The sequence below is a fragment of the Ptychodera flava genome, chromosome 19, assembly GCF_041260155.1.
Source record: "Ptychodera flava strain L36383 chromosome 19, AS_Pfla_20210202, whole genome shotgun sequence".
Taxonomy (NCBI): domain Eukaryota; kingdom Metazoa; phylum Hemichordata; class Enteropneusta; family Ptychoderidae; genus Ptychodera; species Ptychodera flava.
In genome coordinates this window covers 27,579,507-27,592,814 of record NC_091946.1, presented here as the reverse complement: position 1 = coordinate 27,592,814, position 13,308 = coordinate 27,579,507, and the positions used below count along the sequence as shown (strand labels likewise).

Here is a 13,308-nt window from a genome sequence, read left to right as displayed (position 1 = left end):
TACAACGTCAAGCCGGAATCGTGACGTCATTGCTGCTCGGGCAGTAAAAAGACAGCAAATGTAATTTAATTTCTCTAAATAAAAGTCACGAGGTTTTTCTGTACTGCATTTTTTTTCATAATGACACCGAGGACAAGTCATTCTAAGAGTCTGGGTAATATCAGACAAAAATCGCTACCCAATTGTGTTGATTCGCAGATAATTTTGCCAATTTCATGCCATGAATATAAATTCGTAAAACTTGTTGAGAAGTATAATTCACTCTGAATAAAAAAAGAACCATGCAGTGATATCGCCCACTGAATTGTCGTATATTTCTTACAGTTACAGTTAAGGTTACTTTATTCAAAGCGCACAGTAAGGAAACATGTTTCTCTCATGAAGGTCCATATTCACGGTGTAATAGACTTCAATTGGCTCCTGGTTTTCACGACTTACAGAAACATTAAAACATTCATTGAGCGAGAAATCTTGATTGTTGTCGCCCTGAGCGCTTCAATTGAGTTTTGTTGACTGCACGGACTGCTGCGAATTCTCGTGAGACTTTTTAGAGATAATTCTCTTTCGTTTCTGATGAAACGTTTATCACAGTTTGATAAAACATGGCGGCAAAGAGATCATCTGTGGCGCATGTATGCAGAGGGGATTTTTAGTTTTGGAATGTGCCCATAATTGTCACCTTGTCCTTCGGGGAATGTAATAAGTACGTATGCGTATTAGACTTTGAGAACGTTGTTTATATGAACTATTTAGTCGCGCATTTCTTTTCATAGAACTTTTAAGCTAACTGAATTTAAGTAATTGATACAATTCGTGAAATCGATTTTCTCGAAAGCTTTTAACAGAGAATTCATCACCAAACGATCGCCTCTGGCTAATGTGGTGAGAATTTTACAGTGAGTAGTGACTAGAGCATATATGTTTTCACCAAATATCTGATGGTGGTTGGGGGATTCTCTCAATCTTCACAGTTCAAGACGACTCGTGTTACTCCCTTTAAATATGTCACCGTACTGATGCTTTCCTCTACCTCTGTCACAGCTCCCCTCTTTCCTTGACTCCTCCTCTCTCTTCTTCACCCATCATCCACCCATCCACCCACTCAATTCTCCCTTTGTAAAATGTACTTCTGATGGGGAATTCCTGATACCTTGTTTAAAGAGTGGGAACTGATAACACTAGCTCGTGGAAAACTCCGTTATCTCTCCGTTGTTGCACAGTCTACATGTATCGGTGCGCGCTGCCTAAGAATTGCTGACCTGAGATAAAATAGTGAGTGTCATCACCACTCTTTCTGCGGCGCATATTGGTAGTGAACACTAATTATTGCGACTTGTGATAAAATTTAAATTAATATGCAATATCAATTATTTTAGACAAATAATATTTGACAGGACACAGAGCAAGACCTTAAAGCTTTTATGGGTGTTTGTGAGCTACAAAATATTAAATGAAGCACATTTTGAAAAGATTTCCCCTTCTGAGCAGATAAGAAAGACAAATGATATTTATTTTCATTTTACACTGCATTTTCATATAAACGCTGACTTGCACATTCTTTGTATTGGTTGGACGAGTGTTATAACCATCAGCGTTACAGCGTTATTTTCTCGGTGCTAGCCATGATGGACGTCCCTTCAGGTGTGTCTTACGTCTGCCTTTTCGTCATAATGAAGAGTTTCAACATTCCTGTCTCTTTGACTTGCAGGGATTGAGTGACATGGGTAGTGGCATTCAAGCCTGAGTAAGTAGACATTTGTGGTCGGGTCGAAGGTCGGAATAACGTACTAAGTTAGCACTGTGACACTTCTTCAATTCTATCAGTGATGTCAGTAACTATGGACCTTTGGACGGGTTTGTTTGTGTATGTCGACTGTGTCAAGAGACACTGGTAAACACTTCAAGGACTCAGTCAGCTGTTCAATACTACCTAAACTATATGCATCAGGTGAGTGGTAGAGACTCCCAACTGAAGGTGAGTAGTCTTCTGTAACCAAGTATTTCGTACGGCAATACTGAGTGTTTTCTCCTTTTTCTCCGCCATTTCTTGCATGAAATAGCCCCTCTAAAAGGCCAGTTGCCGCATGAATATGATCATCGTAAGCCTAATCTTTCACACTGGTTATGTCCCTTTATTACTTGATTGGACCTTTTTATACAGCTTGATGTTGACTAAAAGTAGTATTATCGAAAGAAAATCTTAAGAATTCAATTTAATAATGGGTTCTTATATAGCGCACATATCCTGAAGTTGTGCTCAAGGCGCAATACAATTTATTATTACCCCTGATAACTGAACCTAATTTGATGCCACTCAACTCCCTGGGAAGCAAACAGAAGCTCACATGTGCAGCCGATCAGCGCAGCAGAGCTAAATGCAAACATTACAACCACTGTCCTACCAGGTACCCATCACTCCTGGGTGGGGAGAAGCAATCGGGAATAAAGTGTCTTGCTCAAGAACACAACATCATAGCAATTCCGGTGCTCGAACTCGCCTGAGAACTTGTGTCCACTACTCTAGCCACTGGCCCATGATGCTCCTATATAGTTTCATTTTTCTCATAATTTACATATGTCAATATAGCTTGGAGCGTGTCATTTTCGACATGTATATAGCTCGGGTCAACGTACCTGACTTTTATTGCCAGCTCGGGTATGATTAGTCAGTTTCCTGAAAATTTACCTCTCTCCGACGTCGCCAATTTTCTCCGTACCAGCCATGATGGACGTCCTTCGACTAGTGCGTTACGTATGTTTTCTCATCATGCTGCAAGGCTCGATTCCTTTCTCTTTGGCACGAAGGGATTGGTGTGATCCTGGGGCAACCGTTCAAGGGTGAGTTGTCTGTTGTAGTGCGCTTAAAGTTCTGGGTGACAAAGCCAGTCCAGCCAGATTAAAGGGCAATCTTGTTGTTAAATGTACCAAGGGCATGTTATAATTCTTACAAAGTGATAAGCTTATATTTGCAGCTGCACTGAACCTATAATGATCAAATCTTATGAAATCAGTAGTCAACCTATGTGTATATGAAAATAATATTTCAAGATGCCATATTGCTACCACTGTGCTTCGGAAATAATGCGACAAGTCATTTAGTAGCAATTTTAAACGAAAGCGTCTTTTTCAAAGTGAAAGAAGCGGGCAAAACAATCCTTTTTAATCCGGTTTCCTTGTATTTTGCAAGCTTAGCGAAAATTCAGTAACCATCATTATACAATTTTTGAAGGCGCTGTTTTGTCTCCCGACCACTGAAAGGGTATATGAAAATAATTTTCAAAGGCGAACAGTTGATCACTTGGGCATTATTGGTAAAGGGTCACTTATCACCAAGTGACTATCAGCGTTGGTCGTTCTCACCTCATTCGAATAATACCACTTCTGACTCAATAAAGAAGCGCATTAATTTATGTGGTTTGTTTTATTTATTTCTTTCATGTTCCCTGCGAACTCGTCATCTGCCTGTAACGAATTCGAAAGAATTGGCGCTAATAGTTTCACCGTTTTAGACAGTGGAACACCGAAGGATCTTCAAGATACGTTTTTAAATAGGTGCCAGGGGAATAAACAGAAATGCACCGACGGGTACGTCAGCGGAAATGTGGTAATACGAGAATAAAATGATGATGGTGTTGATGATGATGATGATGATGATGATGATGATTTTGATGATTTTGATGATGATCTCATTTACCTTTTCTGTATAAACAGTTCTTTCATTTTAATTTAGAAATACTATCTCAAGAAGTTATATTTTATCTTAGGTTCATTCTCTCTTTTCCCCAATTTGATCGATAACGTTCCTATTTTTCCTAAACTTCCTATTTCAGATATGCCAAAAAAGACTGCAATACGCTGTGGACTTCATTCAACAGTTCTTTCGCGTATAAAGGACCCTGTATTACCAATGACTCATATTCTGAATTCTGTGACAAGGCAGCTCATAACACCGAACGTGACAAGGCAAGTTGAATTCCTAGGAGTACTGAGTATGTTATTTCTGTAATTTGCAAATTGTGTGTTCCACTCTGGGCTCAAGTAATATGTGTTTCTGGTAACTCGACCTGCCCTACAAAAAATCACCGAACTTGACTTTTTTTATTTTAAAATAGTTACGAGAACATTCTCTAACTTTACCATATTTTATGGGTCTGTCAGCAAAAAGAAAACGAGATGAAGAAACACTTCGACTTACGGACCCTAATTTTCGCAGACATGTTATCGAAAACAAACATGTTTCATTGGACCTAATTTTACGCGCTTCCTCCTGTTTGTATACAGACGCTACTCTATTCTGGAACATACGATCAATCACGTAACTTAATGAACCTTGGCTACACCACTCTGGAGAGCACTCTTACAGGGTACATGTTGGATGATATAAAGCAATGGTGCGGGCAGAAAACATCACCCGGCATCAATTATAAAAGTTGCCCGGGCCGCGGAGTGTGCACAGACCCTCCTTCAAATGCTCAATGTGCATTCTGGCAACAAGCATCAATAAAGGTAACCTTGCACTTGATAATAAGTGGATTTCTGCACTGTCAGAGTCAAACAAATATACACAATTCTAGTAAGAGTACGAACACACCAGCGATAATCTTACAAGAAAAAACGATCATTTCGATTAAGTATTTTACCGGGACACTGAAAATGATTTAAAGAATGTAAAAATGCTTTCTCTCTTGACAATTTTATGCTTCATATATTTCTCAAGATTAATTTTTCCTCATTGAAAAATCAAAAAAAAATTTAAAAACCAACCCACCTTATCGCTGTTTTCGCTGTCATGGTGTGTGCCTTGTTAGTACTTCAACATAACCAACCCACCTTATCATTGTTTTCGCTGTCATGGTGTGTGCCTTATCAGTACTTCAACATAGCCGACCCACTTTCTCACTGTTTCCGCTGTTATTGTGTGTGCCTTATCAGTACTTCAACATGGTGTCTTTACACAGTCAAGATAGTACACACCTCGTTATTTGAATATTGAAACCTTTGCTCAAACGTTCCTGGAGAAATCGCGATACCGTTCGTTTTCGAAAGCAAGAAGACAAATACTGAGTCATCTAGCAAAATTGTGTAATTATAGAAATAAATTACTCCATATTTACAGACACTTGAAATTCAAAAGGGCCTCTACCCTTGTGTTATTTCAATGGAAAAAAATCTTTTTTTCATGAAAATGTCCCTTCCAAAAATGTAATTTACTCCATGAGTTTCAAAATGAGCCCCCTCGAGATATAACCAAAAGAGTAGTGTAAAAGCTTTGAGAGTTCCGAATATTTGTCCCTGAGATGCATTCTGACTTTAGGTGGTTCGCGCCTCGAAAGTGAAAGACTTTAAATTCTACTTTCGACCATTCTCTTAGCAAATCAACAAAAGTATCGGGGGTCATCGAGCAAAGTTTGAAACTAGCGAAACAAATTACCTAACATTTCGCGATATTTGAAATTCAAAATGGCCGCCATCCCTGTGTTAACTCTATGGGGAAAAATTAGATTTTCGATTTTCGAAAAACTAAGCCGTTAGAAAACCTTTCTTACACCCAGAGCTTGAAAATGATACCCAACAAGTGGTATATCAGAAAAGCATTGTAAAAGTCTGAGAGTCATAATTTGTGTCCCCGAGGCGCATTCTACCTTAAACTTTAATTTAGAAAACGCCTCATGCGTAGTCAATCTGGCGAACAATCCAGTGTAATCAGGATCCTGGTTTTGTGAAATGTAAGTGATCCACCCTACGATGCAACACTGCAACAGATTAACCCTTTCCTTCTGATAATTTTCGTTTTTACCATCCTTCAGGAAAAGTTGCTCACGTAACTATTGTGCATTTTGACTGCTGAGCATCCACATCTCAATCGATAAAAATCTTTCTTGATAATATGCTTATGGTCAGGCGAAATTCGTCGTTGCAATCTGTTCATCTGATCTTTGCCATGTGACATTCTATCTCACTACAAGTAACTGACTCTAGTTATGATATTTTTTTATTGACTTCATTTGCTTTAAAATTATACTTAAACAATATTAAACATCTTATCTAATCTTATGTAATTTAATCTAATGAGACATGTTCTGTCAAATCAAAATGTATACAAAGTACGTCTTTATGTTTTCAAATTCATTCATAACAGTTCGCACAAAAGGCACGGGGAAAAGTTTCCATTCTATTAAATGGTGCTAGACAAGATGGAGCAGTGAGAAGTGACAGGTAAGTATAGATTTCAATATAACATGTCTTGATTGGCATTTCAACTTCTTTCACGACCAACCTTGCACATTTATTGGAGCAGCTTTCCGCTGTTTGGAAGACCCTAAAATCAAAGAATTAAGAACGAGTCGAATTCGCAGAAACTGTCTTCAAGTTTTTTTGGAAATTTTACTTGGTAGAATAGAAAATAAGTTGTGATAAATAAGTGTATATGATTGATGGACGAGTATTGTCGAAATGTATTACGGTAATTTGCATATTTCAATGATAAAGAACGATGATGTTACTTTATAGCATCTTACTGAATTACGAAATACCTAACCTCAAGAAAAGTGCAGTGAGTGAAGTCAAGATCCTAATGATCTACGAAGGTATTTCTACGTGAGTATCTTAGCAATACCAGTTGCAATTTTATTTTTGCCGGGTCTTTGTAATTGGAACTAAGAAAGCATTTATATATCATTACTTGGGTCTGCTGGCAAAATCCAAGGGTGGAGTGGAAAGTCATCTGAAATAGGAAAACCTGCAGAAGGGAGTCTTTCTAAACAAGACGGGGATGGGTTATTTTATTTTTAAAGATTCAAGGTAGCCTTGTTCCAATGCACAAAAATATTCTAAGACATAAGTGGCCTTGCCTTAGCATGTCTATAAAGGCTTATCTCAGCACAGTTGAAATAGCATAATATATATTGAAAGAGAGAGAGAGAGAGAGAGAGAGAGAGAGAGAGAGAGAGAGAGAGAGAGAATGGTTTCTTATGCAAATCTTGCAAATATTATTGGTTAATAATTCCAATAGGGTATTTTTACAAATAGGAGAGAGGAATGTGGCACTGGTTCGGTCGAAAACCTCGAGAATGCTGTTCGTGATAGAAAGATCAAAGTTACGTGTACCAATTACAAAGAGTACGTATTGTCTTAAAGTACTGTCATATAGTTAATAGTGGCCTTTTAATCTATAATACTAGGGTCATAAAAATATTTTTCGATATTTTACAGACTTTTATGCCGTTCAAAGTGAGAGAGGGAGAGAGACAGGGACAGAGAGAAACAGAGAGATTTTGACACTGTTTTGCCAAGATTAAATCGTGAAAATATTTATAAATGAATTCATTGAACAGTACGACTGATAATCAATTGGCCTACCCCCGAAAAATTATCATGACTTGTTAACATTGTTATTATTGGTACTGATATTTTTTTTGCATTCCAGGGGTGTCAAGACTGCTGAATATTTAGTGCCTGAAGCCAGGGCAATCTATGACGATTGTGACCCAACGAGCACAGGTGTCTCCGTTGGAGTAAATATCGGTCTGCCTAATGTTCTACATTATTCAAGAACGTCAGTATAATTAGTGAATTTCTAGTGTTTTTAATAATGGTTCCGATATTTCATAAAAGTCAGAGCTTTGGTAGTTTGTTTTGCTGGCTGTTACAACATAAACGATAATCTTTGTCAATATATATTGCTATCGAGTTTTTTTCGATGCATCGCTATCGCATTCAAATTCGTCATAAAAGAATGCTATTTTCTAACCTGGAAATGTAATTTTCCCTCTCTACGGTTTTCTGCTCTTTTATCCAAGGTTATTTTAGATAAAAAGTGTTCGTGCACCATCATATTACATCGTTTATAAGTTTGATAGTTAAGAGTGGGAATACGTGCGAATATTTGCACCACACTTTAGTCTTAAGAATAGGAATTGTACTTACCACCAGATCGATTCTTCGAGATCTATAACATGGAAATGGAATATGTTTTCAGTTATCAACATGGTATATTGGCAAATAGTTTTTTTTCAATAGCAATCAATTGAGTTTAGTCTTTAACAGCATACTGAATGGCAGAATGAACTGTAAAGAGACTATTCGAGCCATGTAACTGTGCATTTCGTTTGCTTTCTCAATTCTTTCAAACTCCCCTGCATAAGAAAAGAATTAACAAATTAAAATGCCTTTTCACAGCACTTAACCCAAAGAGACTTAATTTTACAATCTATTGTGTGCATCTGCTCCGCTCTGTCAGTGTTCGCAACAATCCATTGCTCTCTGTTGTCACGTAAGGTGGTTTATCAGCAGATAGTTTCTCCGATGTAGATGATGATAAAAAGTTCACATAAGACGCTCAAGTTTTTGCGATAGGGTCGCCCCCTGATGTCCATAAGGGTAGCTGATGTTATCAGAATACGGGACACATTTACTGACAAAAAGTCGGAACATATATGGTATTTTTAGACAGGCTGCAAAATCAATAACACAATAATGTTATTACTCAAGTATAGATTTTTGTTGTATCCACACAAGAAATTCTGAACCTTATATTTGAATGTAATGAAAAAATTCTGAGTCATTTTTTTAAGGTCGTGGATTCTTTTGGATATTAAACCAAATGCCATCTCTGGCGCTGGTTAATATGGTGTCGTTGACTTAGAATTCTCTCACATGGGAACAGTTTAACTGCTAAGTGTTGTATCAACAGCTGATTTACCAGATCATATTTTACCTTCATAACAAGGCTCGACAGACCTCTTTACGGTACTGTCAATCTTATCCAAAGATAATTTCGATCAATTCAAACGACTCCTTTCTGTATATGCATCATTCAGTTACAACCACTTGCAATAAATATGAATCCTGCAGCGGTGTTTGTACTTAAGGCATGACGCTCGAAACTGAAATTCATTTGACACTTGTGTAATGTAGACGATTTAGAGATTGTGACTCTGTGACTTAAGATTTTTACATTGTAATATCTATACAATGTACAATATTTAGCTTCAATCTTGTTTTGGTTAAGTCAAATGATTTCAGCAAGTGTAAGGGCAACCAGAATGTTAGAAATACAAAAGTTGTTTACAACTTCGAGAGAGACTGTCATGACGATGTAAGCAAACATGTTATCAACACAGCACAAAGTCTAAACTTCCGCGCAACGGCGTGTTGACATACCCTATATATGTCGACTATAATTCTGTGGAGATACTTGATCACGGCTCACATGATCACCTTTTGTCGGCCTATCTTATGACCGGAATAGGAGAAGCTGACCCAGAAATGCCAATGAGAGAACAAGGGTCATTTACGGTGTACACATGGAATTAGAGATTATGCTTATATGTGAACGGGTACTTTAAAGTAGGAAAGTATATATTGGAAATTTATAATGACAGGAAAATTTTGATAGTACAAAGGGGGTGACAACTCTTCCGTTTAGCGAAATTATGACAACGAACTGTAAAAGAGGCACTTAAATTATGATCGAAGATGCCCACAATTTTGGACGCAACAAGTACCTAATTTGAACAACATTTCTGAGAAGTAGGAAATATTGCATACAAACTCTGAGTCTCTGATTTTAAATGTAATATTTTCTACTTGTTGATATCAAAACACGTGTGGCTCAATTTCATTGGACGGTTCATAGCTTTAGTGTCGTTCTCTTTATCATAAAAGGGGGAAATTGATAGGTTTCGGAAGATAATCTTAATCAGGTCAGGAGGACCACCTCAAGGGGCAAAGACGCCACGTTGCAAACGATGCCATGGACAAAGATCGCTTTTATAGCAAAGCGTCAGATGATTATACAACCTATTTTATGCTGTTCGCTCCTGGTGCTGCAAACAGATTAAGAGAACGAGTTTATCACTGTCTTTGTGTACGTGTCTATACGTCAATCAGATTATACGTCCGCTTGAAATAGTCCGTATGTTACTTATTTCGTGAGGGTTTGAAGTTGAAATTCCTAAAAAAATATAGCCATCATAACTTTGTTGAATGTTTTCAAGGTTATCAAAACGCGGTCTCTTCATGTGTAGCAAGTATAAAGACATGATTGAACTGATTTTGTCGGAGCTGTTTGCATGACTGGTGAAAAACTTTGATATTTTTATTCCCACTGAAATGCTATAACCAAGTAATGGTTGAATGAATTCCCTTCCATGTGACGAGTTTTCATCTCTAAAATAAACAAAATAGCATTTGTCCTGTGAGTTTGTATAGCGTATTTATGGCTCATTATCAATCTGAGCAAATGTCATGTCTTCGGTAGCACTTTCTTACACCGATTATTGTTTAAAATAAAACAAGAATACGCTATTAGTGCTAAGTGTGTACATGTTTTGAGATCGTAAGATAAAAAAGACTGCAGTAAAATCTCATTTGAAAAAAAAATTACTCCGGGGACCCGGCATTTTCACTTGAATCGAAGAGCACAGTTGAATCTGAATGGGAAACTACATGTACTTTCCAGACATGGTTCAGTCACTTGAAATAATGTGCCAACAGTCGTCTGATGGTAGTATGCGCCTCGAAAGAGAAAGATTGAAACTTTGCTCAAACTTTCCACAATGCCGCCGTTGCCATGTTGCAACATAAAATGGGCGCTAGATTCGAAGGCTAACCCGATAAAAATAATAAATTATTAACTGCTAGACTGAGACCCGTAGCGTTTAAAGTATATAGCCGATGCTGCAACATTTTTTGGTATAAAAGGGTCGTCAACCAAATGGTTGCACAACCGTTTCCTCACGTATTCTAAAATTATTACTGGACGCTACCATGTTCCTGACAACTCAACAATGTGCGTGTCATAGGTCAAAGTACAATAGTTATTTAAATTGAGTAACAAGACCAGGATTTCTTACCTAGGTAAAGCCAATTGATATTTGAAGCCCATAAACAACTATTTGACAGAAAGCCATAATGGACGCTCCTTGGCTGGTGTGTGGCGTCGTTCTATTTCTTATGATCAATGTTTCCAGTATCCCGAGCACATTTGCACAAAGCGATGATTGTAACTCACGCGCTGAATGTAAAAGGTGAGTTGACAATTATACGTATAGGTGATCATCTGAGCAATGTGTAAGGATAGCAGCTTATGCATCGTGTGGACATATTCAATAAATACTGCTTGATGAGTCAACACTTCAACCACAATTAGTTGAATCTATTGATAACTAAACCATTATCTAAGATATTTGTCTTAAAAATGCCGTGCTTTAATATCATATTCTACGCATTTATACAACACGCGCGAATTGCAAAATGCAGAATTTCTGCGTAAGCAGGCGGTCGGTTCGTGGTCAAGGTACCGCCGCAAGGGTAATGAACATAACGACATGAAACCGAAAGAATTTGCAAATTCTGATTAACTAATGGGATTTTCAGATCAGCCGTGTATCAAAATAACGCCGGTCCTGTAGTCCATTTTGTGAAATATTTGCTTTCGATTCTCTTCCCATTCATCGGCATTTATGAGCAAAACAGTTGCGGCCATTTTCTGCAATAGTTTTGATGAAACAAAAACTATATTCATTACATGGTCTGAGTTTCAAAGATTTAGATTAAAATTCTCATTCAATGCGTTCAAGAAGAGATTTAAAAATTGAATATAAGAATTGAAGTCGTAGATTTGAACGAATATTGCACTATATGCAATCTTTGGCTTGTTCATATAGTGTCTATGAATTAGAATGCTCTTACGTGGGAAAAATTAAAGGGGCGCTGCACCAGGCACAATGTATTTTGCTCAAAAATACTATTTTGCAAATATTCATTGGACTTTTATTAATTTGCCAACCAAAGATTAAAATATTGGCTAGGTTGAACTTTAAGTTTGTCAAGAATTCGTAAGTTGCGTAATAAAAAAAGTTTGTTTATACAAATGTAATGCAAATCACCCGATTTTCTAGCTTCGCTTTTCTTCCACATTTACGATTTCCCAAGAATTTAACTCCACTCTGGCGTGGTCAAATTTTCTGAAATTTTCACATTATTTTTTTCAAATGATATAAAGAAAAAACTATTTTGTTTGGCAATAGAGTTCTCAAATTTGAATAAGTGGCATTTAAATTTTGCTTAGGCAAAAGAAAAACAATTGTGCTGTTCCGATAGCCCGACCTACCCTATTTTTGGCCTGCCGACCCTAAACTTTTTAGAGCTACGTAAACACGGAAGTTAAAAACGGAAGAAAATCACCGTAAAATCACGTGTTCGTAATCTGGCATTTGATATGTGCTTTAACGAGGACTTCTTTGATGTTTTTATTCCTCTTGTGTATATGATACGTTTTTCTGGAAATGTTGTGGCTGGTGTTTGATCGCCCTGAACCCCTGAAAAGTGCATATTTGAAAATAAAAATATTTTGGAAAAAAAATCCTTGCCGACCTACCTACCCTATTTTTGAAAACCATGTTATCGGAACAGCACAATTTATTTTTACAATTTTAATCACTTTTAGAGTGTCAATCTGTCAACCCATGTCATTTTAAAATGGGGATAGCAAATGCAAAAGAAAATAGTCATTTTTCTACATACAATCTTTTTTCAAGCGAAATATTACATTTCAGAAAATAGTGTCAAGTTTTCGACTTAAATAAATTGTTATCATGAAAACCACAATTTGGGATTTTTACTCAAAACATACGCCTACTTCATCCTTTGCGTGAACTATTACTACCATACTAAATTTTGGATTCTCTGCGTTTCGAAAATATATGGTATGCAGGGTTTACTTGTCATCTTAGATGAAAAAAACTGCTCTACCTAACAGTCAAATTTTGTATCACCAGCTGTTTTACCATATTCCATCTCACCTTTATAACAAGGTTAGACAAGCATCTTTACTGTCAAGCTTATCAATAGCTAATTTCGATTGTTGAGACAACGATACTTAAGGCGTGGCGCTCGAAAATTGAAATTTATTGACACTTTTGCATTGTTCAAAACTTTTACATTGTGACGTAAGATTTTCCGTTGTAACAAGTATAATATATGATATGTTAAGCTCAATGTTGTTAATTTATACAAATGTAATGCGATGTGTCAATAATCTACTATTACGAAGCTCGTAATCATTTTTCTTCTACAAATGGAGCATACGTATTATGCGTCAGAAATCACTCTTTCCTTTTTTTCATTTCCCTACGCAGTTTGCGAAAGATGCGATCGGAACTGTTCACATTTTGTTGAACGGTTCTAAAGCTAACGGAAAAGTAGTAATTAGCAGGAGGTAAGGGAAACAATCATAGCAATGCATCATCTGACCATAACCTATTTTTACATCGACAATTCTTGATCGAATTTAGAAAATCACTG

At 37.0% G+C, this 13,308-nt stretch overlaps 1 protein-coding gene and 1 long non-coding RNA gene across 3 annotated transcripts in view; both read left to right on the top strand.

The window, feature by feature from the left end:
- LOC139119137 (long-chain fatty acid transport protein 2-like) overlaps positions 1–13,308 on the top strand; it is a 103,710-nt gene that overhangs the window by 63,640 nt on the left and 26,762 nt on the right. The window lies entirely within an intron of this gene.
- On the top strand, positions 6,509–7,519 carry LOC139118279 (uncharacterized). Its single transcript, XR_011548664.1, has 3 exons — positions 6,509–6,597; positions 7,030–7,119; positions 7,427–7,519. It is a non-coding gene; the product is annotated as an uncharacterized lncRNA (long non-coding RNA).